Here is a 27,931-nt window from a genome sequence, read left to right as displayed (position 1 = left end):
GTCAGCCTGAATGGGCTTCACGCGCCCTTGCAAGGAGGCTCCCAGCCCCCTGCCCGGGACATATCCCATTCTATTCAGCAACTGTTTAGAAGTTGGAGAGTAACCAGTGGTTAAAGTCACGTCCATTTGAGCTAGAATATCTCTTCCCCATAACGAAACAGGCAGGGCCAGCACATAAGGCTGAAAACTGCCTTGATGCCCTTCCTCATCCTCCCAATGGAGAGTAATGGCGCTCACCATGGGCGCTGAGATTTGGCCGATCCCTCTGATGGTGTCTTCCGCTTGGTTCGTTGGCCAAGCGGGGGGCCAATCTTGCTGTCTTATAATCGACCTATCGGCTCCAGTATCTAACAGACCTAGGAAGGCTCGGCCTTGTACTTTAAGAGTCAGCATGGGTCGAGACTCTAGGGACATCTGAAGACCCTCAAAAACTTCTCCGGAGGACCCAAATCTTTTATTCCCCCTCTGTCCTGGCTTGCTTGGAAAGACTGAATGCAGGCTGGGCAAGAGCAGAAGCTGTGCCAACCTATCGCCCTCTGCAATGACCAGAGTGCCCTGCAGAGACTGCACCATAACCTGGACATTACCCGTGAAATCTGAGTCTACAACACCTGGCACAATTGTTAATCCTCTTAACGCTATGGATGCTCTCCCTAATATAAGCCCCACGGTTCCTACTGGAAGGGGCCCCCTGAAAGAGGTCCCCACCAATTGGACTCCCATAGCTGGGGTTAGCACGAGCCCGGAGGTGGCACGGAGGTCCAATCCTGCTGATCCGGGAGATGCGCGGGTCTGGATGGGGGCCGCATCGTCCGTTGGTGTGTTTGGGGGCCCACCGCAAGGGTGGACCCCCCCTGCCCGTTTTTTGAATCTTGCTCAGGACGACCAGAAAGGCGTACTCCTTGCGCATTGAAGACTGACTTACAGTCCTCGGCGCGGTGAGGCCCCTTGTGGCAGCGGCCACACAGCCTAGTGACTGCACGTGGCCCGCGGAGGTGCTGAACGGCAGGCGGTTGATCTTTATTGGGGCAGTCTCTCTTAAAATGCCCAGACTGGCCACAGCCATAGCATCTTTTTGGCTTTACCTCTAAAGCTCTGGGGTCCTTTGTGTTTACTTGTAAGGAGCTGGCTAACATAGCAGCCAGCCCCGCATTAGTTAACGGGCTGCCAGCGTCCCTGCAAAGCCGAACCCACTCTGTCAAGCTCTTTCCCTTATTCTGTGCCAGGATAACCTTGCACTCCTTATTGCATTGCTCAAAAATCATCTGCTTAACCACAGTTTCTGCAACCATTGGATCTGAGAAAATCCTCTCAGCCGCAGTCTGCATTTTCGCTACAAAATCTACAAAAGGTTCTGTGGGACCCTGGTGTATGCCGCTAAGCGAAGCCTGCGCCTCTCCTTCCCCTGTCAATTTTTTCCAAGCCCCTATGAAACAGCGAAAAATTTGGGCATAAACCTCCTGGGGGTATCCTGTCTGATTCTGGGCGTGAGCACCTTTCCCTAAAAGCATATCCGCATTCCACCCGCCGTGCCTTGCCACAGCGTTTCTTGCGGCTTGTTCCTCAGCTAACTCCTCAAACCACGCCTTCCAATCGATAAACCTGCCAGGAGGCAAGCAAGAGCGAGCCAGCTGAAGGATATCTGCAGGTGTATGATTTAGGGCGGAGAGGTTTTCAACCATATTCAGGGTGTAAGGGGCGTTAGGGCCGTACTGATGGACGGCTTGCCTCAGCTCCTTCAAGAGCTTGTAATCATAGGGTTCATGATTACGAGCTTGCTGATTGATAATGACTGGGAACATCTCGGAGGCTGGTTCGGGTTCATTGAGCAGCGGTCGGTAGCCGCCAAGAACGCCAAAAGGTCTGAATGTGGTAAAAGGGCTCCACCTCCAAAAATGCCTCCTATTGGGTGAAGGGTGCGGAGGGTCCGCGTAGTCGGGTGGGGATTCTGGGCATTGCGCGGGAAGGTTAGGGTATGTACTCGGCATGTCCGCCAGAGGGAGCCCTCTATAAGGGCCCTTTACGGAACCGCTGAAACCATCCACCGGATGCAGGTGCATCCTCTGATGCGCAGCAGCCGTTGCTGGTGGGGCGGAGGGCCGCGTGGGTGAGACAGGAGGCCCCTCTAGGTCAATCAGCGGAGGCGCTTCCGGCCCTTCATCTGCCTCACTTTCAGATTCTGAGTCAGAATTATCAGAACTAGCACTCGACTCCGGCGGCTTGCCCTTATGGGAGCCCTCCGCAGATGAAACAGACTGAGCCTCTTGGAGTGCATGTCGCGCCTGCAACAAGGCGGTAGGCGTAGTTAGGCCTGTGGCTGATTCTAACTCAAGTACTGCACGAACAGTCTCCCATATAAGGACTAGAATCGGGTCCAAACAGACACCCGTTTGGCGCGCTCGGTCTATATCACGACCAAGTTTCATCCAAGAGGGCAGATTAAGGCTGCCAGAACAAGGAAACCAGGGGGCAAAAGTGGCCACATCATCAAAAAATCGCTGGAGAGAGCTTCTCTTAACTGAGATACCCCACTGTTTCAAAAGGGTCTTTAAGGGGGTTAATAGGGGTGAACTCCCGGACTGCCCCATGCTTGCAGCCGGCACTGTCTTGTAATCACTCGGAGAGCTCTTCCGAGTCCCCGGGGCTACCTGAACGCCCACGGGCCCTAGTCCTCGTATGGAAAGGGGGTGCTTACCTTCTCGCGGTGATCAGTCGCGGAGGTCAAACCACGGATCCCGGGAGCACGTCTCCGTCGGGGCGAGGGGAACGCAAATGAGGTTGCGGGTTCGAAGTTCCCCGTACGGGCCACCACTTGTCCGGCGCTTCTCCGCCCCGCCTCGAGTCCTCGGTCGGCCGGCGATGGGGACCAGAGAGATAAGGGGAGAGAGGGTGCGGACAACGTCTTACCCGGAGCACTTGTGATCACTCAGGACTCACGGTGGTAAAGCAGATAAACTTTTAATGGGACTAGGCAATCATCATCTTTACAGGTTCCACCCGGGGCGAGACACCTCGGGGGAGAACAACCTCGATGCGGCCGTCAGGTATGGCTCCTTGTGGGCTGTCTCCCCGAGCTTTGCCCGGGAACTTTCTTATAAACCTTGCGTGTATCCAATGGGCTAACGCCACGCACACAAGCATGATTGGTGAATACAGCGGGTGGTTACATACATCAGAAGCCGGAAGCAGGATGTGGGCGCCATCTTGGCACCACTCGATGGGCGGGGGGAACTCAAGGGCAGGCTGCAGCTTGTCTACTAGGCCAAATCCGGAAGGTGGCTGCTCACATATCTCAACAAAGGTTATCTGGCATTGGATTGTGAGCCAATTTTTTAATTCTCTTGTTTATATTTCTCTGCATTAAGACAATAAATGTTCATTTCAGATGATAATGACAGATATTTAAAAACTTCCCAAGTGATTCTGATGCTCAGAGAGCATTGGAGATCACTGTTGGTGCTTTATCTTTTCCGTATTTGGGAACTGCCTCTTTTCAGTTGCAGGACAGATGATTGTGGCTAGATATCACCTCTCTTTTTAGATAACAGACCTTTGCAGGAGGAATCGTTTTTCGCACAGGGCTGAGAAATGATTTAGACCCCACGTTCTGTTGTCAGGTTGCCTGGGTTTTGGTCCCATTTCTTGCGCCTATTAGCTGAGTGACTCTGGCCAAGTCACCCAACCTGTTGTTTCAGAATCTTCATAGGGTTTTAAATAAGATAATGTGTGCAGTTTGCATAATGCAATGTGCTTAGTGTTAGATGATGGCATTCTGTTATCTAGCAGCAAGTGATGTTGACGGTAAATGACTACTGAATGAATGAAAAATGAAGGGACACAGGAATGAAGATCATGCATTGTGATGGGAGGCCTGAGGCAAGCTCCTTCTGGATCTCAGTAGATCCGGAGAGAATTTAATGAAAAATTATCTACTCTAAAAAGTAGAGTGGAAAAATTATCCACTCTAACCTGGATATACACTTAAGCGCCTTTTAGCTACAAAGAGAGTCAGTCTTCATTTCCCATTCCTTAGACGGAACGCTTAGTATTGTAGTGTCTGATTCCTGTTGGGTTTTGTGAGTGGTGTCATCTCCTGGAATTATTAAGACTTTCTTCTCTACTGCCCTGGCTTTTGGGCTGTTGCTGTCCTTCCAAATCTTCTTTGTTTTCAATTTGCTCCAGATTTTCCACTCAGTCAATTCAGGTCTGAATTCTGAGAGATTATGGAAACCCAGCCTGGTGAGGCACTGGGTAAGCCTAAGACCTTATCTTTAAAATACCTTGTGGGAGACAGGAGCTTCAGTGCCACGCAATTTCCTCAGAATTGACATGATTGCTGAACTCCTTGAGTCACACTGCCTTTCACTGCTTGTAGTTAGGATTTTGTGGAAATGAGAGTTTTATCTTCTAAGACAGTGGAGTGGGAAGATAATCCATTTTCACTGTGAATTATACAATAACTGTTGTGTCTTCTTAATGTTAAAATAGCTTGAATAAAGGCCTTTCAGCCAATGACTAGGAAACTGACACTTGAATAAAATATGCCTTAATGAGCAATTATTTTTTAGGGTTTTATGGCTTTTAAATTCTCATTTCTCATAAATCCTTATATTCAAGATGTAAGGTATACTTGAATACTTGTAACTGATTTTTGCTATCAGTGAGACCAGAATGGCAGGGGAAGACTGCCTGCTCACCTTTTCTTAATCTTTTCCTAAGAGAATGACTTGGCAAGGAATGAAATAGGATTTCTATTTCTTTACTCAGAACAGAGGCAGTATAGAGCAGTAGATAAGAACACAGGTAGGAAAGGCATTCAGACATTTTAATCAACTCACCCCATATTTGCTGAATCCTGCCATGTCCCAGGAACTGTTCTAGACCCCTGTATAAATCAGTGAACAAAAGAGAGTTTATATTTTCCTGGTGGTAGTCAGACATTAAATGACAAATGTAATTAATAAATACAGTATATAGTATGTTAGATTATAAGTCCCATGGGGAAAATACACTTCAAGAGAGATCTGGCAAAGTGCTGGAGAGACCTGGGATAGTTTTCTGGAGTGGGCTTCATTGCAAAGTTAATATTTGAGCCACAGTTTGAATGATTTGAATCCTTCCTCTGCCACTAACTGGCTGAGTGATTTGAGCAAGCCCCTGACCACTCTGAGACTGATCGTCCTCATCCGTCAAGTGGCAATAATACACAGTTCATTGTGCTGTCATTGGAATTAAATGGACTAACCTTTGTAAAGCAATGGCATATCATAGATCTTTGGGAAATTGTAGGGTTTCTATTGTTCATTTTATTATAAAAAATTCAGTGGCTTAAACCTCTATTTTAAAAAGGCAAGTAAGGAGGCTTTGTAATTGAAAGCATTTATTTTTTAAAGTGGATAAGTTTCCTGTGAAGGAGTCATACAGGCCTTGAGCCTTTGTGACATAGTAAAGCTTTTTATTTTCTTTTTCTCCTATAAACTGAGCCTGGGAAAGAAAATGCAGCCATACTGGTTGGGTAACCATCTGGTCTTCTCCTCCTTTCACTTTATATAATATTAGGAAACATCCTGGGTCTGAAGCTGAGCAAACACAAACGTGAGGTATCAAGAGCAGAAGGCAGCACATAGCTGGGCAAAAGGCTGTGCCAGGACTGAATGGGCCTGGGGAACTAACTGAGGCTACCAGAGACCCAAGATCCAAAAGATATAGCAAGCTCAGACAGGTATATGGATGGTGGGAAAGAAGGAAGACAGGAAAATCTGATGGAGGGGATCAAATACTCTGCAGATTTGGAGTCTGTCAGGGTTACCTCCAGGTTTTATGAACTTTTTTTCAGAGGCAGTAAGCCTCAAAATTGATTTGGGATGTGGAGAAAAAGATACATCCTCCTTGTTATGGAAGATGGCAAGAGAAGGTGGGGTCACTTCAAGTAGAAAGAAGAGAGAGGAGTTTGAAGTGTAAGGCATGGAACCCTAATGGACCCCTCGGAGGAGGTAAAATGAGGAAAATCAGCTCTGTGTCTTGGAAGCCACATGGAACTCTTCCCTGGCCTAGCTGGGAACAAGGCAGAAGTTTAAGTTCCTCCAGCAGGAGAGTCCCAGCCTTCTGAGAATTCCAACTCTGTGGTCTTCGGGCAAGCTTGGACCTGCCTGTGGGTGCCATTGTATTTACTGCTACAGAGAAACAGGAAAGAAAAGGCAAAGCAAACGGTGTAGGATGTGAGCACCAGACAGTTGAAAGCATTTCCTTTCAAGGACAAAGAGAGAAGGATAGAGAAAGAGGGATGCATATACATATCCTACAAAATATCTATTTTTTACACAAGTGTTTAAGTAAAAGTTGGGTGTTTGTTTTCCAGAGTTGCTTGCTAGTTTGCTCAGCCACAGGGGAGGGAAATGCTAAGTACCTCATGGCTGTCAGAAGCACAACTTTGCTGGGGGTGGCCATTGACTTACATGTCTTGTCCCCTTTGGGGAATGAGCACCACCCCTGCTGCCCTGCTATTTGTTTGCAAATATCTCTGAAAGATCAGACACTACTATAATTCAGACATAAAATGCCAGATATGGCTCCAGATTCCACGCTGATCTTTATAAAATCCAGTTGAGAGGCTTTGTGCATTTATAAACCTCTCTTCTCCCTGAAGTGTAATGTTTCACTGGCATAACTTAAAATAGCCTGAATTAATATTACTACCATTGCTAAGGGATTTAAGGATCAAAAATATTTTAAAATAAATTAAGTACTCTCCAAAGTAGGATTTTTATTTTCTTTGTTTTCATTATAAAGCCTCAAAGAAATCAAGGCACAAGAAAATTATTCTGTATATTTAAGATGGGGATTTTCTTCTTCTTCTTCCTCTTTTTTTTTTTTTTTTTTTTTTTGAGTCTTTTTTAGGATCTGCCAAATTTTGGTATTCTCTTCTCTTGACTATTTCTTTTTATAACACTAAGAAGTGTATTTCAGACTGTTGACAGAGACTGTCCAAACGATTTCAGTTGTCCTTTCTTCCCTATGAAGTGAAATGTTCAACAATATTCATATGTTACCTCCCCTGCTTCAATTTTGCTAGAATACGGGAATCAGTCCTGGGTCTGGCAGAACAATTGCCAACACTGGCTGAAACCTTAGAGGGGATTCCCAGGCCAACATTCTAACGGGAGAAAGGGAGGTCCCTTTCCATGCACAGTGACCTAAATTTCTTACAAACACCCATTAAAATAATTCTATTACAACTTTCTCTTGAGAACGAGGGAGGTATTCAAAAGGATTTCTAAAAGGTGTCATTCTGCAGGTGGGCATAGGCTGTTCAAGCCCCCTCTGTTGGGAAGTTCATCTTGTAGGAAAAAGGTACAAGTAATACATGGTTGCTATCAGGGACTTTTTGTCACCATTTTCAAAATCTTCCAGAAAGTCATCTCTTCTTTTCCAACCTAGCCACTACCCCAAAATAGGTCTTCAAATGATGTGCTATGGGGCTTCATGTGCAAAAAATACTGTTAACATATGCAGTCACAAATATGTGCTAAAATTACAGCTGTACAGAATGAAGGAGATCTTGGCAATTTCTCCAGGCTGGTTCCTCAAACTTGAGTGAACAATAGAATCATCTGCAGAGCTTTTTAAATGCAGATTTCTAGGCCCACCCCCAGAGACTCTGGTTCAGTAGGTTGGAGGTGGGGCCCACAAATTTGCATTTCTGACAGTGCTGATGCTGCTGGACCAAAGATCCCACTGGACAGCAAATCTTTAGCTGCACTTTTGAACCCCTGGGGGAAGTTTTTAGCATCCCGATGCCCAGGCCACACCTCTGACCAATTAAATTTGATTCTTTAAAGGTGAGAATTTGGCATCAGTATTTTTTCAAGATCCCCAGGTGATTCCAATGTGCAGTTAAGTTTGAAAACCACACTTCTAGGTCTACCTCTCTTTCTCCTTATTTTTAAGTGAACAAAGGCAAACCAAGAGAAGTGAAATCGTCTGAGGTCATGCAGCTACGAGAGGTAGTTCTCCTAATGTCTGGACTAGGGCACTTTTACTATGAGGCGATATTTGGAGCCTGTATGGATTTTCAGATCCCTTAGGAGACTGCTAGGTTCTCTCTGCAAACTTAACAGTATGCCTGGATTTAAAAGTTACCAACAAGCACACAAATAAGAGTTCTGCATAAGAACCACCTGGGATCTTGTTAAAATGTGGTTTCTGATTCAGCATGTCTGGGGTGGGGTCTGAGATTCTGCATTTCTAACAAGTCCCCAGGTTCTGTCCATGCTGCTAGTTCAGAGACTATACTGAGTTGTAATGAGGCGAGTACCTTTGCCTGGGCTTTATCAGTATGTTAAATGAAAACTTAATAGAAACGGTGGTCCCAAAGGCAGGATAAATAGCTACTGCAAGGAAAATCTTAGGCAAATATATTAGATCAATTGGTAGCCATTTAAAGTTTTAGAGGCTTTTGAATATTTTTGTTCCTTTTTATGTGCTGTGATAGAATTTTAGCAATTACATTATTTTATGTTTTAACTGTCTACTAAAAACGCAGTTTCAAGTGAAGGAAAACAGTAAAAATTGATTAGAGAATCATCCTCAAACCACATTGGGAGGCAAATTTGTGATTGTTTTAGTTTTTCTCTTTCCTGATTTCATATTTAGGAGAAGGTAGTGCAGCATAATGGGTATGATTTTGGCCTCTAGAGTTAGAATGCCTGGGCTCAAGTCCAGGCTTGCCACTAACAAGCTACTACATTATGGGCACAATACATAATTTTAAGGAGGTTCAGGTTTTCACCTATAAAATGGAGATAAAAATGGTACATGCCTTGTAGGGATTTTTCGATGATTGAGTAAGGTAATACATGTAAAATTCCTAGCAAATATCCTGGCACTTAAAAGCACCTAAATAAATACTGGCACTTGTTCCCTTACCTCACCAGCTGGTGGCTACAGCTGGCTAACTGATGTAGACCTCGACATTCCCAGGACTTAGTCCTCTGAGTTGGCTTTCAGGAATGTCCCTGGAAGGGTTTCTCAGGAGACCAAATAAGCACCACTCTTGTATCAACACCCGGGGATCAAATTGCAGAGTGGAGTGTCTGTACAGGAGTCCTGGAAGGAAGTTTAAGAGCAACCTTGGAAAAGCGTTCCAGGATAGCTCCCACTATCCAGAGGACTCCTGACTCCCTGTTTCTGAAATGTATCAAGTAGGTTAACTGTTGGGGACATAATATGGCAAACAAGCATATTCACTTTTTAGCCCAGCTAAGTGTGGCCTAGGACCCAGCACTGATGACCACAGAAGAGAATCGCTGAGGTAGGCTGGAAGACGAAATTGTTGGTAGCTATGGGTGATATGCAATTCACCAAAAATTATGCCAAAAATAGTGTTGGAGACAGTGTCAATTGCTACAATCATCAAGAAAAGAAGAGGAGTGACACGCATAGGCTCAGTAGTGATAACTACAATGGGGGGTTATTGTTGCTTCAATGATGTATGGTGGGGATAGTATATCAACATTGTGATTGTAATTGATCCTGCTGAAAAAATGTACACTTAAGAATGGTTGAGATGGGAAATTTTGTGACATATATATAAAACACCACTAAAAAAAATTAAAGCTAGGTGGAGGAAAAGGAGAGAGAATGTCCTGGAGATGGCAAGGAGAAGCAGGTAGGATATATAACCCACATCCAGGCCCAGTGTTATGAGGAGGGTGGAAGGAAAAACAACTGCTCCATGAGGGGCAGACAGGGGAAGCTGCATCCTTGGTGCCAAGAAAGTGAAGGAAATGTCACCGAAGAGGTTTGCAGAAGCACACAGAGTTTGGGATCCCTCTTGACTCCAACTCTGGGCAATGCAGGTCCGGAGAAGAGCAGTCTTTTTCCTAGTGTGGGACTTCACTTGTGCTCTGTTGGTATAGTCCTTGAGGCCTTTGGTAAGGGATTATTACTCTGTTGGTTTCCCTTGGCTTCTGAGAAGGGAAATAGTAGAGTTGTCTTAATCCAAGCTCACTGGAGCTCTCTTGCTTCAATCCAAGGTTGGCCAAACTGGGATGGTGGAAAAGTGAAAGAAATTTATTTTTATATTCAAAAGTGATCCTTTTATTTAAAAAAGCTGGCACCACTGGTAAGTTATAAGGAGTGTGTGTTTGTGTGTGTGCGTGTGTGTTTGTGTGTATGCGTGTGTGATGGGTTGAGACTGAAAGCATCAAAGGCAGTTAGGAATCCATTGCAATATTTCATTAGATGAATAGAGAATGAATTAAGTCATTGCCAGTGGAGGCTGAAAGGATATGATGGATTCAAGAAATAAATTACTCTTGATTGAGTAGAGAAAACTGTATTTGCTCAGAGTAGATAAAGGCAGCCAACAGGTTTTATATATTCAGGCAACAGTAAAATCCATGTTTCCAAGAGCTTATATATTTGCAAACTAATCTCCACCAGAACTATTCTCATTCTTTCTTCAAGAAATTTTCACATTGGATATCAATGTGTATAGACAGCGCAATTTCTCAAATTAAAACTTTGATTTAATAGAATTTCTCAAGGGCACACACACTACTGAGACATTTTTTCTTAAAACTGCACTATTTTATTATTTAAAGTAACATTATTTTATGATGGTTTCAAGTACAAAAAATATGAAGATGTTATAGTTGTAGAAACGTTACAGGTTGAAATATGGAGATGTGAATGGCAATCCCCATAAAGAAATAAGAGAAGAGACCTTGAGTTCAGCTGGCCAATGGGCAATGCCAAGGCAGATAGGTGAGGTGCTCTCTGTGAAATAAGGAATGGAGGACACCTGGCCTGAGCAGACAGAGGTCCTGCTCCTAAAGAGAAGCACCGTATTCTTGCAGTGATGTCCTGGATGCAAACACGTCCCAACGAGTGAGGGGAGGATTGAAGAGATCCACTGTGGTTTGCCAGAGGGGAGGATGTTTTGGGGTAGAAGAGCCATCATGAGGAGAGATGCAGAGATGTGAAAGAGCCCAGCAAGTCAGGGGAGTCGTTACCTGTCTATTGCCAAAAAGGGTAAAGGGGTGGGAGTGGTGTAGAAGATGGTGGCAGAAGAGCCCAGAAATGTTGGTGGGGACATCTTCATAAAAGGCCTCAAATGCCCTTTACAGAGAGGTTCAGATTTTATTTTTTATAAAAGGCTAGAGGGTATTTTGAAAAGGTTTTAATTAATAAAATGTTATTGTATGTTTTTAAGAAGGCAGTTATTTGGTCCATAATTTTATATATTCATTCCAATGACATGAGAAAGGTAGAAAAATGGGTTTCCCAGATGGGGTGGGAGTTCCAGCTCCAGGGCTGCTGTCTCTCTCCCTGAGTCTCAGAATTCTCCCTCACAGGTCATGGAGGGGCTGGGGCCCAGCCTTGGATGTTGCTCTTTATTTTCCTTTAATATCTTTGGAAATGTCTGTGTCAGTAAAGCTAAATATAAACACCCACATCATTGGAATGTGTTTCAAAATTTGAAAAGACGGAATGAGTGAGGATTTTTGTTTTTATTTTTAATTATTTAGGAAAATTCCTGTCCATTTAATAATGATAATGCCAATGACGTACAGTTTTTTGGGCTCTGGGGCTGTTGGAGCTAGATCTCTTATAACAGAGTTGTCCTATAATTACTATTGTTTTAAAAAAAAAAAGTTGGCCTGAGTTGTAAGTGAAAACTTTCCAAATATTCTAACCATTTCTTCAATCTTTACAAAATTATTAATAGAAATATTAGAAATTCTGAAATAATTTTAGAGGAAAGGGGGTTATATATTTTATTAATAGAAAACCTTTAGGGAAATCTAAGGCCCAGAGAAATTTAAGTTGCCTGAGATCAATAGGCCACATGGCTATGGTAGAGGAGAGAATAGTGGTCTTTCCAATTATTCCAAGTGAACAGAGGAGGAAAAATGGAGACGTTTTAGATTAGCTTAAACAATCTGATTATTCTGGTTCATGAGGAATGGCCGAATTTTAGTAAGAACTTCTTAACATCAAGGCTGTGGAAGATTTAATCAGTCTAGCACACGAAATGTTGAGTTCCCTGACCCTAGAGTTGTTCAAGAAGATGCTAAATATCCCCTTGTAGTAAATATTATGAAGGAGATATTCAAGCATCCACCTTCATGGTGCAAACACCTTAAATATTTCTTCTGACACTGAGAGTCTACAGAATAGCACAGGTCCTTTCTTTATTCTAGCTGTAATTTAACAAATCCTGTCCCAAGCATGCCTGAGTAGGTAGAAACATCTGAGGATCAAAACTGGGAAAAATGTTAGACAGTGAAACACTAATTTAAAAATACAGTGTAGATTGGGTACTGCCCACAGTTATGCATTGTGGAGTTGAACTCATAACTCCAGATCAGTGGGTTCGTTTAGTGATAAGTGGTGCTATTTTGTTATGACAGAGTGGGTGCATGGCATTGAGGTTTTGGAGAAGTGTGTGGTAGGAGAATTGTTGCACACGCCATGCTCCCAGGAGTTGCAGGAGGTAGAGCAAGCAGAGCGGAAGAAGTGGCTCAGGACTCCTCACATTCTTCAGGTATTGGAGGCGCATGATAAGGATTCAGGAGGAAGACAGGGGGCAAAGCATGTGAAACAGACTTGGAAAAAAAGTCATACAGTTGGGCCTTATGGAGAACAAAATGGGTTTCAGGAATTAGATAATCTTGAGGCCTCCTCAGCAGCAACACATGTGGCCTCATTCTAGCATGTCTCCAATAAGTTGACTCAGCTACAGCTTTTCTGACTGTGTCTTCACTTTCCACTGCTTAATTTTCTCTTTTCCAGTTCAGATTCTCCAATGCAGTTTGGAGAGCCTGAGCTGAAGCCTAGGACAGATTTTTTTTTCATACAGTCACACGTCACAAAAACTAAGATATTTTTCTTGGAGTCAATTCTCATTCCGGATCCGTTCACCTGTAACCAGGGGAAGGGAAAGCCAGAACATGAGACACAGAATTTGTCACTCCTTCCTAAGCCTTTTCCCTTAGAAGGAGATTGTCCTTGGATGAAGGCAGAATGTTTCCCCTTGTAGCCCTATGTGACATTTTATAACCCATACCATCCTACCTCCATCACAACAAGTCACTGGGTTTGCAGACCCAATTTATTTTTTAAAAAGGGTATTTATTTATCTGTTTATTTTTATTACAGTATAATTCACCCCTTTTAATCTATAATTCTGTGAGTTTTGACAAATGCATACAGGCATGTAATCACTACCAAAGTCAAGATATAAAACTGTCCCATCACTCCCCAAACTCTCCTAACCTCTTTACGGTAACCGCCTTCCACCACCACAGTTCCTGGGAGCGATGTTTCCTACCCCTGTAGATTTTCCTTTCCTGGGAGGTCATATAAACGGAATCATACAGTATGTAGTCTTCTGAGGCCGGCTTCTTTCACTCAGTCTAAAGCCTTTAAGATTCATCCATGTTTTCTGAATCAGTGGTTTGTTTCTTTTTATTACTGAGTCACATTTCACCATATGGATGTACTTCAGTTTGTTAATCTATCAGGAAATATCCTGTTGAAGGATATTTTCCTTGTTTCCAGCTTTTGGTGATTACAAATAAAGGCACTGCAAACATTCACAAATAAATTTTTGTGTGAAGTTTTCATTTCCCTTGGGCAAATACCTAGGCATAGTGGTGGTGTGTGTGTGTGGGGGGGGGGCGCTGGTTCAAATGGTTAAGTGTACATTTATAAGAAATTGGAAAACTTAAACTTATTTTTAAGTAAATATTGAAAAAATACATACAGTAGTTCCTCCCCATCTATGACTTTTCTTTGAGTAAGTCTAGTATATGAAACCTTTCTCTTGTAAATATTCTAAGCAATCTTGATATTTTTTAGTTCCAGTATCATCTAAGAATCACTTCTATAGAGTATTACTAGGAAATGAGGAATCTGATATTTGGGCATAGAAAAGGAGGCCAAAGAAGGAGATGAGGATTTTTGCAAGGAAGCACAGGGAATGGTGAAGTCCTTGGAGAGAGCCCTGCTTCCGTTCAGAGGGAGGTCAGTGCACTGCGTGTGAGAGGCTTCTGAGAAACTCATGGCGACAAAGTTATTTGTGAGAATCAGGTCCAGAATGGCTCGGTCATAAAATCAGAAAAACATCAAACACTTGGAAGGAGGATCTGATAGAAAACTAACCATATACTTGCCTTTTAGTGCATTTAGTTGCTTCATCAAACCAGAATGAATTTATATGTCTTATTATGACTAAAGGTATCTGAGATTATAAAAGAGATGTAAAATGGAAATAAGCAGCTTGTATCCATTACCATATAATTTGTCAGTAACATTGGTTGAGTCTTTTAGAGTTTTAATCACAACCTTAGTCTCACTCTACCCATATGGTCTTCAGTCTTTCACTATGGATTCTCCTACTATGGAAATTTTGGTAACTGACCTTCCCTGTCCAGGAGAACTGCTTTACGCTATTTAAGTACTCGTTAGTACATTAAGATCAATAGTTTGCCTTTTTAAAGTTGACAATAAAATGTAAATATTAGGATTGGGAAGACCCAAACCATACTCTGAAAAATAAATTTTAACATTTCATACAAAAATATCAATGAAAACACACAAAAAGTAAAAGAAAAAAGAAAGAATAAAAGCATCTCTTTAATTCTAAGTAATGTAAAATAATATCATCAAATTTGTTTTTACATTCTAGTACATAGAATGAACAGTTTCTTAAAGAAAACTGGTAAAATATGAATGTAGTTCAAATGTTCATGGCAGGAGAAGGGAACTATGAAATTGGCTGTGACATTCAGGAATCACAAGGGTAAGCACAGTGGCATTAGGCCAAAGTAACCTGAGTTTACTGGATTTTAAATACTGTTCCTGCCACTATGTACAGTGTCATTGTGGGCAAGTTACTTGACCCTAGCAAAAATGAAAAAAAAGCTCCCTCATAAAGTTGTAAGCATTACATGAGATAATATTTGCAAAGTTCCTAGCTCAGCACCAGGAACCTACTAAGTGCTCAATAGTCACTCCTGTTTTCCTTGTTAGTAATGGCAATCAAAATTAACCCAAAGTGATTTGGGATCTTCTTCCTTTCGATAAGCCCCACAAATTTAAAGTGAAGCTCAGGGGCCTTGACCTAATATTAGAACTTACCTAGTTGTGGAGTTTGGGAGCTAAGAGAAAACCCAGATACGATTTCCAGTTGCTCTTTTCACAGATGAGGAAATTGAGTCACAATGGGGTTGTTACTTTCTGAGTTTCCACATTCATGTAGTACCAGAGGCAGTGCTAAAACCCAGCTGTCTGTTTCCAGCCTAGAGCTCCTCCCACATCATCACTAAATGACTTCAGGTCACTAAACACAGACCCCTATTTAATCTTGCTCACTCCTCCTCCTCATCTTTAAAAATATAAAAATGATGATCTGTCATCTTTCCAATTTGTACTTTTTTCCAGTCTTTGAGGGATGATTAGGGGACTATATATTACTAATTGGAAACATTAACCAAGATACAGTTAAAGAGACCAGTACTTTCTCAAATGATTTCACCTTCAGAAGAAATTTATAGCTCAACTCAAATCGTCCATGCCCTTTCCGAATATTGCCATCCCAGGGGAGCCTCTTTCACGTTTGTCCATATTAGCATAAACTTTTCTAATCTACTGTCTTTTTAACTCCCTAGAGCATTTAGGGGTTAAACCATTTCTACATGTAGAAATCTTCCTTTCCCTTTTAAGGTTCTAACAAAGAAACTCTTGCACTATTATTAAGGAAATACCATGATGGTGGTTGAGTCTAAAATTTGATCTCCATTGACAAACACTTCATATTTTAAGACTCCTTGTAATGATCCTAACATTTCAGAGTTAAGCAGTACTTACTGCACCATGAAATATAAATGAAAGCTTGACTTCCTACTGTACCAAAGGACTGTAAACAATCCCACACCTGTGCACAATTTATAGTAAATCAAGCATTCAGAATTTCATTTCATGTTGAATATTTTAAGTGCCTTTAATAAAGATGATGTGATTTGGAAGTCACATAATGAAGCCAACCTAAATAGGCGTTATTAAAAAAGAATAATAACTAGTTAACCAAGCATCTCTCTCTCCCCCAGCAGTATACTTCAGATCATCAGTTCACTCAAGTTTTCTTTAAATAATAACAAACACTCTTGGCAAAGTAAGGCCCACTCCAGTTTGAATCACATCTGGGTTTTATTAAAGGTAAGCTACTGAAAGCCTTCAAACTTAAACTTCATCAAGCTTTTCAAATTGTCTCTGTGGATACGTCTTTATATACAGAGAAATGCAGGCTCAGGCAGCCACTTGAAGAAAAAGAAGAGAAAAAAACCTGTCAGTTTCCTGAACCTGATTTTGTCTCTGTTGTTAGAATCTATCTCTATCTATTTGTCTTTCTCTCCTCTATCATCCATCTTTCTGCCTGTCTATCTATCATCTATCTATCTCTCTCTCTCTCTCTCTCTCTCTCTATCTAAATGCTACCTTCCTCTTCTTCAGATGCAGTGCGCTGTCACCTGAGGCAATAGGTTTCTGGACATTGGATTTAATTATAATTGACTCTTTGGGCATCTGAAAAGATTAGAAACTGGAATAAAACATCCTGCCCCATTACTACCTTCTGATGTAGGATTATAAAGCTAATATGGACATGGGCTTGAGAAGGTACCCCTGAAGCTTCAATTTCTTCCTCTAGCCAAGGGGCCAGCTCTACCTCGGAAAAACATTATAAAATCTTGCCTTTTTTATCCTCAAGTCATTAACATGATGTGACCCATGCAAAATTAATTCCTAGCCTCACACTAGTTTCTACAAAAAGATAAGCCTTTATGTAGAAATATGTGTGTTTTCATTGACCCCAATATAAGAAGTCGTGAATGAGCTCTCAAAAGCTGATAAATTATATAAAAAAGGACAAATTTCCCAAGGAGAGCTTTGTGATGAGTCAACATGGAATCATGTAATGTAGTATGGCCTTGTTGAAGTAGATTCTGTTTTTGTCCTGGGGAGGAAGTAAAGCAATTTTCAGCCATTGTTAGATCTGTGACCAATAAGTAAATATTTTAAGGCCAAGTCATCATGTGGGAGTGAGTTAGATCCTTGGAGGAGGCAAAGCCACGCATCAGATGTTCCACAGTGTCCAGGGATGGTAAATTTCCACTTCCCACCCCTAACCCCACCATCGTTGGTCAATCCACACTTTTTCCCTGGCGACTGAGCTCATCTGGGCACATGTCCCAGGCTGAGGCTTTGGCAACCGAGGTTTGGTGTGGGAGTGGCAGAATTGAGCCTTTGGGTATAGGAAGTGGAGGTTAGTCCAGAAAGCCCAACCCAACTGTGTGAACAGAACAGCAAGACCCACATCTAAGACGAAGAGTCTGAACCAAAGGCAAGCAAGTGGATTTCTGGGGTGGGGGGAAGAGGCAAGGGGACATGGAGCGGATTTTGTTTCCAGCTCTGCCATCCTATGACCTTAGGCGAGTCTCATTCTCTCAGCCTTAATTTCCTCAGCTGGGAAATGAAGCGAATGGAAAAATGACATTTGAGGAACTCCTCTTACTCTCATATTCTGTGCCCTCCCTTGCCCACTTAGAAAGAAGAACCCACATTACAAATGAAGTGAAGGTCGTGGGGTATTGAGATCACTTTTGATCAATTTTCAAACTAAGTTCTAATTTGTAGGTTTGTCTCATGTTCTTTATGACTTTTACAAGAGAATATTTAAAAATATAAACATAAGAACACTTGCTTCTCCTTCTTAATCTATATCAACAAATTACTTCTGTTGTTTTTGAAGGAACTCATTAGTCCGGGATATTGATATTTATTGTTTGCCTTTCTACAGAAACATTTTTTTTAGGGATGTAGGGCATAGTTCTCAAGCTGATAGCCTCCTGGCTGTATTACACTTGTGGACATTTCATTTGAGTCCCACAATATTTTATAACAATTTTTACCTTTTAAAAATGGGGAAATTTGAACAGAAAAAAAAAATCAAGATTTTTTTTTTACTTTTCTTGAAATATGGGAAGATCTGATAGCACTAAGCCTACATTTTCAAATGACAATAAATGTCTGCAGTTGAGTCCCAAATGCCCCTTCTAGATGCTTCAGGCTCTCTCCAGTTTACCATGGTCAGCTCCATCCACATGAGACCTTTTCTTGAAAATATTACCTACTCAGCACACCACTAGGTATCAGGGTGAAGCTTTCAAAATTCAAATAAGCATTTATTAAGCACCCACTCTATCCAGCATGGTGTGAGAAACATAGGATATAAAAGTTTATTCATTCATGTTCATGTAGCAAATATTTATGGAGGGCCTACTTTTTGCCAGGCCTGTTTCAGGTGCAGTATTCTGAACAAGGGAGAGAAAAAGGCCATCTCTGAGCAGCTTGGGGAGTGTTGCCTCACAGGGAGAGGAATTTGGCCAACCCTTGGTGACCCATCATGGAATAAAACCCCCAATCTTACACTTGTTCTGCCTTCAGATCTCACATTGCCTGTCTATGTCCCAAACCGTCAGAAGCTAGAGGGCAAAGGAGCCTGTGGTTGCCGTCCATACAGGTCAGCCTCCAGGACAGCAAAGGGCAGGAAAAGGTGCCAAGTACACATGGAGGAACAAGGAGAAACTATCCAGTGTAGTCATTTCAGAGATTTTTTTTTTAATCTGAAAGAAAATCCTTTTCAACATAAAATATTATAGACAGTTGCAAAAGAGATGAACTCAAATTGTTTTGAACATCTCACCTGTACATTTCAAGGATGAATAGCACTTGAGTATTCCAAAGTGACTTCTCTTGCATTGTATCATTTAAATAACTTTTTAAAGCTCTACCATAATCCTGTACAGAAGGCAGATCAGATATTCTTATTTGTCTCTCCCTTCCATTTTACACACCAGTAACTGAGGCTCCGAAAGGCCATGTGAGTTACTGACTGTCACAAGGTCACAAAGCTTGACAGAGCCAAAGGGTGAGTTCAGTTCTTCTGTCCGGTCCAGCTGCTTTTCCATAATCCCTAATAGTGGTTAATCCTGGCTGTATTGAGCTCATTCTCAGAAAAAGAAAACTCAAAATTCATTTTTAAAGTCAATCGTATGGTATAAATGTAGATCTATTAAGATCAGTCGAATCTTTTGAGGCTGAATAATCATTACTCCTTTATTATATGCCAAGTCTCTTTTAAGTTGTGTAGCAAAAATTATTTCATTTATTCCTGGCTGTTCCTTCTGTCTGGAATGCTTCTTCCCTGGAAACCCACATAACTCATTCCCTCCCTTTCTTCAGATCTCTGCCCCCCAATGTCACTTTAATAGCAAGCCCCCACATCACTCTCCAGCTCACACTGTCCAATAGAAATATAACAGGAGCCATAAATGTAAGCCACAAAAGCAATTTGTATTTCTAGTAGTCACATTAAACTAAGCAAAAAGAAACAAGTGAAACTAATTTTAATAGTTCATTTAAACTAATATATCCAAAATAGTGTCATTTTAACATGTACTCAATATAAGTAAAATCTTCACACAGAGCACATCTCAATTGGACCTGTCACTTTTAAGTGCTCCATAGCCACGGGACAAGTGACTATCATGTTGCACAGTGCAGTTCTATACCCTTTACTCTGTCTTACTTTTTCTGTTCTTTTGTTTTGTAATATGAGATTCAGCAAGGCCAAATAATTACTCAGGACATAAGACCGCAAAACTTATTACTGTCAGAGCTAAGGACAGAGTTCAACTTATCAGTTTTGACACAGTAGATACTGATTTATTGTCTTTCTTCCCCCATTTAATTATAAAGTTTTTAAAATTAGTCTATATTATTAGATGTTGTATATACAATATATGGAATAGTATCTGGCCCAAAGTAAACACTCACATTATGAAGTCGGTACAATTCTTACTACACCCGTTTTAAAGATGAGGAAGCAGAGGCACAAGATGGATAAATCTCTCTTCCAAGGCCACACAGCTAGTTAGTGTCCTAGGCAGGTTTCCACCCAGCAGTCTGCCTGTAGATGGTGTGTACTTAACTGACATTGCTCTGCTGAACTAAAAAATACAACAGCACACTGAAGAGAATGATAAATTCACTGTCACTTTTTAATGTTTTCCTTATAATTTCCCTTGGCTTCAGAATCTGTTTAAGACAAACAAAGAAATGTTAACAATACACGAACTGGTAAATAAAATAATAACTCCAGGTCCTGATAAGTAGCCAGAGCAGAGCGGTTCAGTGATAACAAGCTTGCTCCTTCAAGTCCCAGTAATTGCAAGCTCTGGTGATTTACGGGGGGGTTAATTCAGGAGTAGATTTCCCCCCCATAAAGCACTGTTTTGGAAAAGTTAAGTTCTCATGATTTTGTTGGATGAGTCTAAATGCATTGTATTGGCATGATGGACAATGATCAGTTGTTTAAAAAGCTGCAGTTTGATGGATGTGGGTGTTTTGTTATGTGGACACACAGTTATGCTGATTCGATCAGAAAGCCTATTACTCATTGATTAAGTGGTTTAAGAGAGCAATGTTTAAATGCTCTGATAGCTGAATTTGCTGAATTTGCTGTCATACGGGCCAGTTTCTGCATGGCTATTTAATGATTATGTGCTGTCATAACATAATGACTATCCTAATAACCAGGATATGTTGTGTGTTTTCTTGGTGCCTGGTGTGTAAGGGGCTCAGGGATTATCTCAGGCATACTGAGGCAGGAGAGTTTATGGTCTCCATTTAACAGATAAAGTAATGGAGGCAAGAAGAGAAGAAGTAAATTGCCCAAGGTCACACTTTTGCTCTGACTTTATTGATCCAAATCCAAAGTCCACATTCAACCCCCGTCCCCACCCTGCACCACCCTTACATTTTCAGCATCATAGCTCACCTAGCTATGGTGGATTTCTCCCTACTCTGTGAAGGTACTACAAAGAAAGTACACTCTGATGGCCTTTGGGCAGATAGAACGGAGTTCCAAGCCAACTCTGACACTCATCTAGCTGTAGGAAATTTGACAAAATGATTTACACCATCTGGGCCTCATTTTCCTTACTTGTAAAATGGGTCTCAAACGCCACCAGTACTGTTAACGATGAGAAGTCACGAATATAAGATGCTTAGCACAGAGTCTGGCTTTGAGAAGACACTCCCAATAATGACAATTACCTAAATAATTACGAACTGCTATGGGAGAATAAAATATTGATCTTATTTACACTACATCTTTTCATCATAACAAGAGGGAGCAACAATTAGAGTTAAAAGGGAGGGTATTTCGAAGGAATAAAATGAAGTACTTCCATGGACTCTATATGTGGATAATATATATTTAATAGCATCTGCAGTTTGACTAGCAAGAATAAAATTATTATGAGGGCTGTAAGATCTCCTGCTCCTGGGCATAGCTTGATGACTGGCTGAGGTCAAGAATAAATTCCCTCTATGGTGTTGTAGAGCATGGTGAAGAATTTTTGAGGCATTTTATGTTTTGTGCTGAAGCATCTGGCTTTATTTGAGGAAAAGGCTTGACATTAGTTGGATGGGCTCTTGGTCATTTCCACTTAGGCTGTAATACATACTGTGTCCAGCAGCAATGCTTCCTTAAAATCACACATGTCTGCAACCTTTGAACTAAAAAGTACTGCACTGGGTGGTATCTTGCTGATGACACACATTTTGCAAACCAGGCTATATCCCTTAAGCATTACCATCTGCTATGGATTGGCTTTACTTCTGCTCATCTCTTGAAAATCACCTGTCTCTAGAGGCATTTGAAGATTAATTTAAAAGGGAAAAGAAAAGTAAATTTTGAAAGCTACTTTAGAACAGAAATATAACTTCATTACACTGCTCTTCTTTTGATGTCTTTTTGGATGCCTGAATTTCTGCTTTGGACATTGCACTTTGTATTCTGGAAGGTGAAAAGATGCTAAGAATTGGGATGATGATGATGACAATCATGACAACTATGATGCCCATTTGGGTGCAACTCCTGTTTCAGGCGCCTCACATACCCTATATCTAATCTTCATGATAATGTCCCATTACAAAGAAAAGTTAAATGACTTCCTAAATCACAAAAGCAATTCTGTGGTGAAACTAGGATTTAAGCTCAGATATGCATCACTCCAAAAACCAATCTTTTCCTCCCTTTTTCCAATCTCCTCCCTTCCCCCCACTCCCCTTTCCTTTCCTTGTTAAAATTCCCTAAATCAAAACAGAACAAAACAAAAGCTGAACAAAAAAAAACAAAAACAGGCTCAGAGTAAATAACTGGCCCAGTGCTGCATAATTTGTAAGGGATGAAGCTCATTGGATTCACAAGATTGTTTAATAAAAATAACACAGAAGAGGCTTTCTCAGTTATCCTCATTCACTGTCACATCTTCAAACACCCAAGATTTCATCTTTTGCTTAGATGCACACAGGAGAGCACTCAAGTTGCCATCCAGAGTTACTTCACGGTGCTTCTCAATTTTTTTTTTCCAAGTTGTCTTCCTTAGCCAAAATTGTCATGTTGCAGAAACCTCCCCTAATGGTGAGCTCTGGTTTAAGACCAGTGCTCCAAAAGGCTCAGGGGGAGCAGATTCAGGTCACTGGAGAAGGGGCACTCCCAGTGTGATCTTCTTCCATTTGTTATGATGCTCCTGGGTACATATCACAAGTACCGAGTTTGACTTATGAATCCCTCCTTCTATCAGAAGGCACTCTTTAAAAGATGCTACCGAATGATTTACCAAACTTTTACAGTACTAACTATTATGACTTCAGATCACATTCTTCTCCCAGCTAGATGATACATAATTTTTTCTTGTGCCTTATTCATCAACTGTTTTAACTGGCTTTTGTCAATTTGCATAAATCTATAGAGAATGGTTAAAAAAAAAAAAGTCAATATGGAGCTAATTACTTCTAACATTTCTAAAACCTGTTACACTTTACAAAAGATACACACACACACACACACACATATTAGCTTTTGAACTTTAGCATCATTCCGATTGTTATATTCCCTTTATGGATTTAAAAATAACTGAAATCCAGGGAGATAAGAAGATAAGATGACTTGCCCAAGATTACATGGCTTATATATAAATTGCAAAGGCATAGTCAAGCCTTAGTATTTTGATTGTTGTCTTTCCTTAACACCGTTCACCAGCTGTGTACAATACCCTCAGAAGTTTCTGCTCAAGAGACCAAAGAAGGAGGCATTTGCCCACCAGCTCCCATTTCCCTTTGTTTAAGGGTGGCAGCCATGGGATATTAACTCCCTTGTAAATCCAAATCTGCACATGTGTATGAACTCAACCTCCCATGGGCATTCCTCACTGAGGTATCAGAAAAGCTTTAGGGAAGAAAGCAAGAGTTAGCCATCTCAGCAGAGGGTGGGAGTTGACTGGTAAGAGCTCTGTGAAGGTAGTTGCCACACTGTAGCTGGAGAAAAAATAACTAAGAGAGTTTGAAGAGTCTTCTGCCCAATACATGAGTTTTCTACTCTATTTAAGAATAGCAGTAGCCTCTGAGGATATATTCTCAACATATTGAGGGTGCAGACAGACGTTCAGATAATGGTAACACAGTGCTGGGAAATAGCACCAGTGGCAGTAGCTCAGAGGAAGACGTGGTTACTCTGCCTGAGACAGGCAGGTTTTGGGATGGCCTAAGAAACTTCACAAAGGAAGAAACTTTTGACCTAGGTCTAAGCTAGAGTTTGTCAGAATAAGAAGTGGCAAAAAAGGACATTCTAAAGAGAATGTGAGAAGAAGAAACATGTACTCTTCAGAAAGAAAGGGCATCCTTCATGCTTGTAGCATTCTGCAAAGAGTGTAGCAAGGGTGTCATTGAAAGATGAGGCTGGAAAGGTAATTGATGCTGGCTTGAAAAGGCACAAAATGACCAAGATCAAGTAGAAAGAGGAGGGAGAAGAGGGACTTCAGAATTCATTGGTGACCTTTGATGGCCAAATTTGGTGGAGTTGGGGGATTAAACTGAAGGTGAGAAATCAAATAATTATTATTTAGGATTGGACAAACTTAAGCATGATTGTAGAATGGGGTGGGTATGGAGGGAGAAAATCAGTTCAATCAAGTATAGAATACTAATGTAGTGCAATCTTCAGAGAAGTAGAAGTATATGATATAGAGTCAGTGAGACATGGTAGGAAAATCAAGAGATAAAATTTTGAAGTTCTGGGATCTGTTTATTATAGCTGCTTAACAACTGTGTGATTGTGTACAAGTTACTTAACCTCTCTGAACTTTGGAATTTTTATCTGAAAATGGAGTTAGAAATAGACACCACACAAAGTGTTTTGAGAATTAAGGTGGGCACTGCATAAATTACAGATTCATAGCAATGCTAATAAGCATTATCAGTATGTAAGCATCAAGATCTTTTTGGATGTGGGATCAGAGCAAAGGGAAATCGGTGGGGTAGCCTAGGAAAGGAGCTTATGTTATCTCTTCTTAGAGGGGAAGAAAGGAGGAAAAATGGGCACAGGTATTTGAGTACATTTTGAGGTGAAGGGAAAAGAGGTTGAAGAAGCTCTGCCTTGTGAATCTCTTCTCTTGAGGAGTGTAAAGCTTGAAGGTGAGATTGGGGGCATAAGGAAACTTGCAAAGCTTTGGAACAGCTGATGTGGGTGGGAAAGGAAACAGGCTGGGAAGAATAAAAAGATTGCCAAGTAGCAGAGAGGAACCAGCCGAGGTTGGAAATGATAAATTTGTAATGAAGCCAGTGAGCATGGCTTTGTCATTTTCTCTAGCAGTACTTGGCAACCCAGAAACAAGCGGGAGAAACGGCAGTTGGATTGATTTAGGGTATTGCATTGGCAAGGCAGTTGCAGTCAAAAGTTAAAGAATTAGGGAATCCAGGGTACTCATGAGAATATAATTTAACTGGTGAACCATGTGGTCTAAGCTGGAGAGGAAAAGAAAGGAAACAAGAAGGGGTTGAGAGACTGAGACAAGACCAGGGAGCATTCAAGGTAACAAATTTTATTGAAGGTAAAAGATAGTAAACAAGGATTGCTATCAGGGCTTAGAGGGCCAAAGTTCAAGAGTTTGGAGGAGAGCTGTACTAGGTATTGATTAGGTAAGTGAGCCAGTTGAAGGCGAGTGGATGCGAATGATGGAGGAGAGCAGCGGGTTTCAAAGGTTAGCAAGCATCAGAATCACGGGGAGGGCTATTTAAAATACAGATTGCTGGGACCAACACCCAGAGTTTCTGATTCAGTAGGTCTGGAGCCAGAGCGTTTGCATTTCTAGCAAGTTTCCACTTGATTCTGATGTGGCTGCTCTGAGGACTTTGAGAGCCACTGGATTAGACAGTAGGAGGTAGGGTGGATGTTAGGAGGTAGGGTGGATCTTCAATGTGGACATCAAACATGACAGAAGATGGAGAAGAATCTGTGCCAGAAGCCAAAGTTTTCAAAGAACACGGGGGAATGACTTGGGTGTTTGAAGATGCTGATTAAGAACATGTGAAATTAAGAAGTTAGGAGATATGGGGGGTAAGCATGAGAGCTGTGCTAGGTTGACAAGTTCTAGCTGGTTTGAATATTGTGTTCAAACCTTGATTCTGCACCAAGTCTGAAGTTTGAGACACCCTAAGGATCCCTGAACAAGGTTATATTGAGTTATGTATATTGACCAGATATGCCTGCCTTCAGACCAGTATTCTTTTTGTTATATGGATGTACACACACACACACACATATTTATTTTATAGAAAAATTACTATGTCTCTTTAGTAGGAATAATGAAAATGGTTGTCTATACTAAAGAAAATTGTATATGTATAAACACTGTATAAAAATTTTATGTCTTAGATAAGTAGAAAAAGGGGAACAAAAATTAAATGAATAGTAGGGGGATGGGGGATGGGATGTTCTGGGTGTTCTTTACTTATAGTTTTATTCTTTTTTTTTTGGAGTAATGAAATGTTCAAAAATTTATTTTGTTGATGAATGTACAACTATATGATGGTACTGTGAACTACTGGTTGTACACTGTGGATGATTGTAGGGCATATAAAGGTATCTTGATAAAACTGAACTGGAAAAAAAGGCAACCTACACAATGGGAGAAAATATTTGAAAAAAGCATATCCAGTAAAGGTTTAATATCCATAATGAAAAAAACTATGTCTAGAATAAAGAATTTTTCATGTGCACTTAGCAATTCATTTTTTCTTCCAAAACACATTTTAACATATTTGTTGTCTTTAATTTCACAGTTTTATATCACTCAAAAATGTTTAGTGTGTCACTCAAACTCATTGAGACAGTTGTAAAGTCTCATTTAAAATATGTCTAAAAGTCCTCAATTCTTTCTTATTGGCAAATATTTTCCACTTTGTTTTTGTTTTTGTTTTTTTGTTTGTCTTATTTTATTTATTTATTTATTTATTTATTTGCAATATTTTGACCCAGCCAACTTCTTGGAAGGCATTCTAAGGAGTTTAACATTTAGATTTTAAAAATAATGAAAATAATCCCCTTGTTCCCAGTAAGCAGCATCATGGTGCGCATTTTTCAGCCTTAGAGTATCAGCTAACAGCATCTAGTATTTTCAGGCAACTGTGAGCTGACGGATCTTATCAACCTGGTAGCAAGTTCTATCATTTCTGAGTCAGATAGGGCTTATGCTGCCCACATTCATTGGAGATAAGTTGGTGAAAGGGAGACAGTACTTCAAATTTCTACTTGATATGAACAGATTTTATGGACTTTCTTGGAAATTCTCAATACCTTCAGCTTCCAGACCCTCAGCTTATTTATTGCTCTGCCTCACCTGTCACCACATCAAGGAACTAACTTTTCCTGGGCTCTTACAATCAGCCACCTGGTCCAGTGCATTTGCTAGTCTGGGAGGGTCATAGCTTCCTCCTTGACTGCTGCTGCATGGCCAGTTTAATCAGTGCCAAGTCCTGAGTTGCCTGACTCCCCCTGCAATTTCAAGACTTGGATGAAATGCCACACCTCTTGAAAAGTGGACTGTGGCTTTCTCCCAAATGATCAGATTATGCAACCTGGAAGAGCAGGGGAATTAACTTCCTGTGGAACACTCTAGAATATTGGGGAAAAGGAGATGGAAGGCAGCTAACTTCCCTCTTCTCTCTTGTGGACTACTCCAGGGTTGAGTTTCTTTGTATAGCCTGTCTGGAGACACTCCATGTGGCTGAGCAAAGCTGGCTGTGTTTGCACCGTTTATGGTGAAGCCATGGCCAGTATGGTAATACATAATTTTCATTGCTTCCCATCCTTTCCTGCTTCACAGCCCTTTTCCTCATTCTCACTGCCCAGGCATTACACCTCCCAAATAAAGTATTAATAGTAGTTAATTCTTGCCTCAGGCTTTGTTTCCAAGGGAACCAGGTATGAGATGTTACTCAGGGGCACTATTTAGTTTGTGTGAGTAGAATCACCTACATTTCATTGGTTCTGTAAAGAGTCATATTTGGAAACCTGTGTAAACTTCTATAACATTCCCAGTTTAATCCAAGAGTAATTTAGGATGGTGATTCTCAAGTGAGTTCCCCAGATCAGTAGTATCATCATCACCTGGGAAATTCTTAGAGATGCAAATTCTCAGGCAGTGGGGTTCTGAAATCTGTGTTTTAACAAGCTGTCCAAGTGATTCTGATAAAGTTGGAGCATCACTTCTTTAGAGTCTTAGAGACTTATAGATGATGCCTCAGGCATCCTCCCCCCAAAACTGTTATTGCTGTCAGAAGAAATAAGAAGACTCTCAAAGATTGACATCTACAGACTAAATGCACATAAAATCTTAACCCAAGTGTCTAATTATTCATGTGTAGTTGAGTCTACACCTTTCTGGTGGCAATTATTTTTATAACTGCTCTTCCAGAGTCCATTCACCCTTTCCAGGTTACTAAAAAGCTCCAATCAATC

General features: G+C 41.1%; 1 protein-coding gene across 1 annotated transcript in view; it reads left to right on the top strand.

Moving 5' to 3' along the window:
* The window catches only part of ZNF385D (zinc finger protein 385D), a 341,200-nt gene that overhangs the window by 21,037 nt on the left and 292,232 nt on the right, over window positions 1–27,931 (top strand). The window lies entirely within an intron of this gene.

Source organism: Choloepus didactylus, chromosome 1, assembly GCF_015220235.1.
Source record: "Choloepus didactylus isolate mChoDid1 chromosome 1, mChoDid1.pri, whole genome shotgun sequence".
Lineage (NCBI taxonomy): Eukaryota > Metazoa > Chordata > Mammalia > Pilosa > Megalonychidae > Choloepus > Choloepus didactylus.
This window is presented reverse-complemented; position numbering and strand designations above follow the sequence as displayed.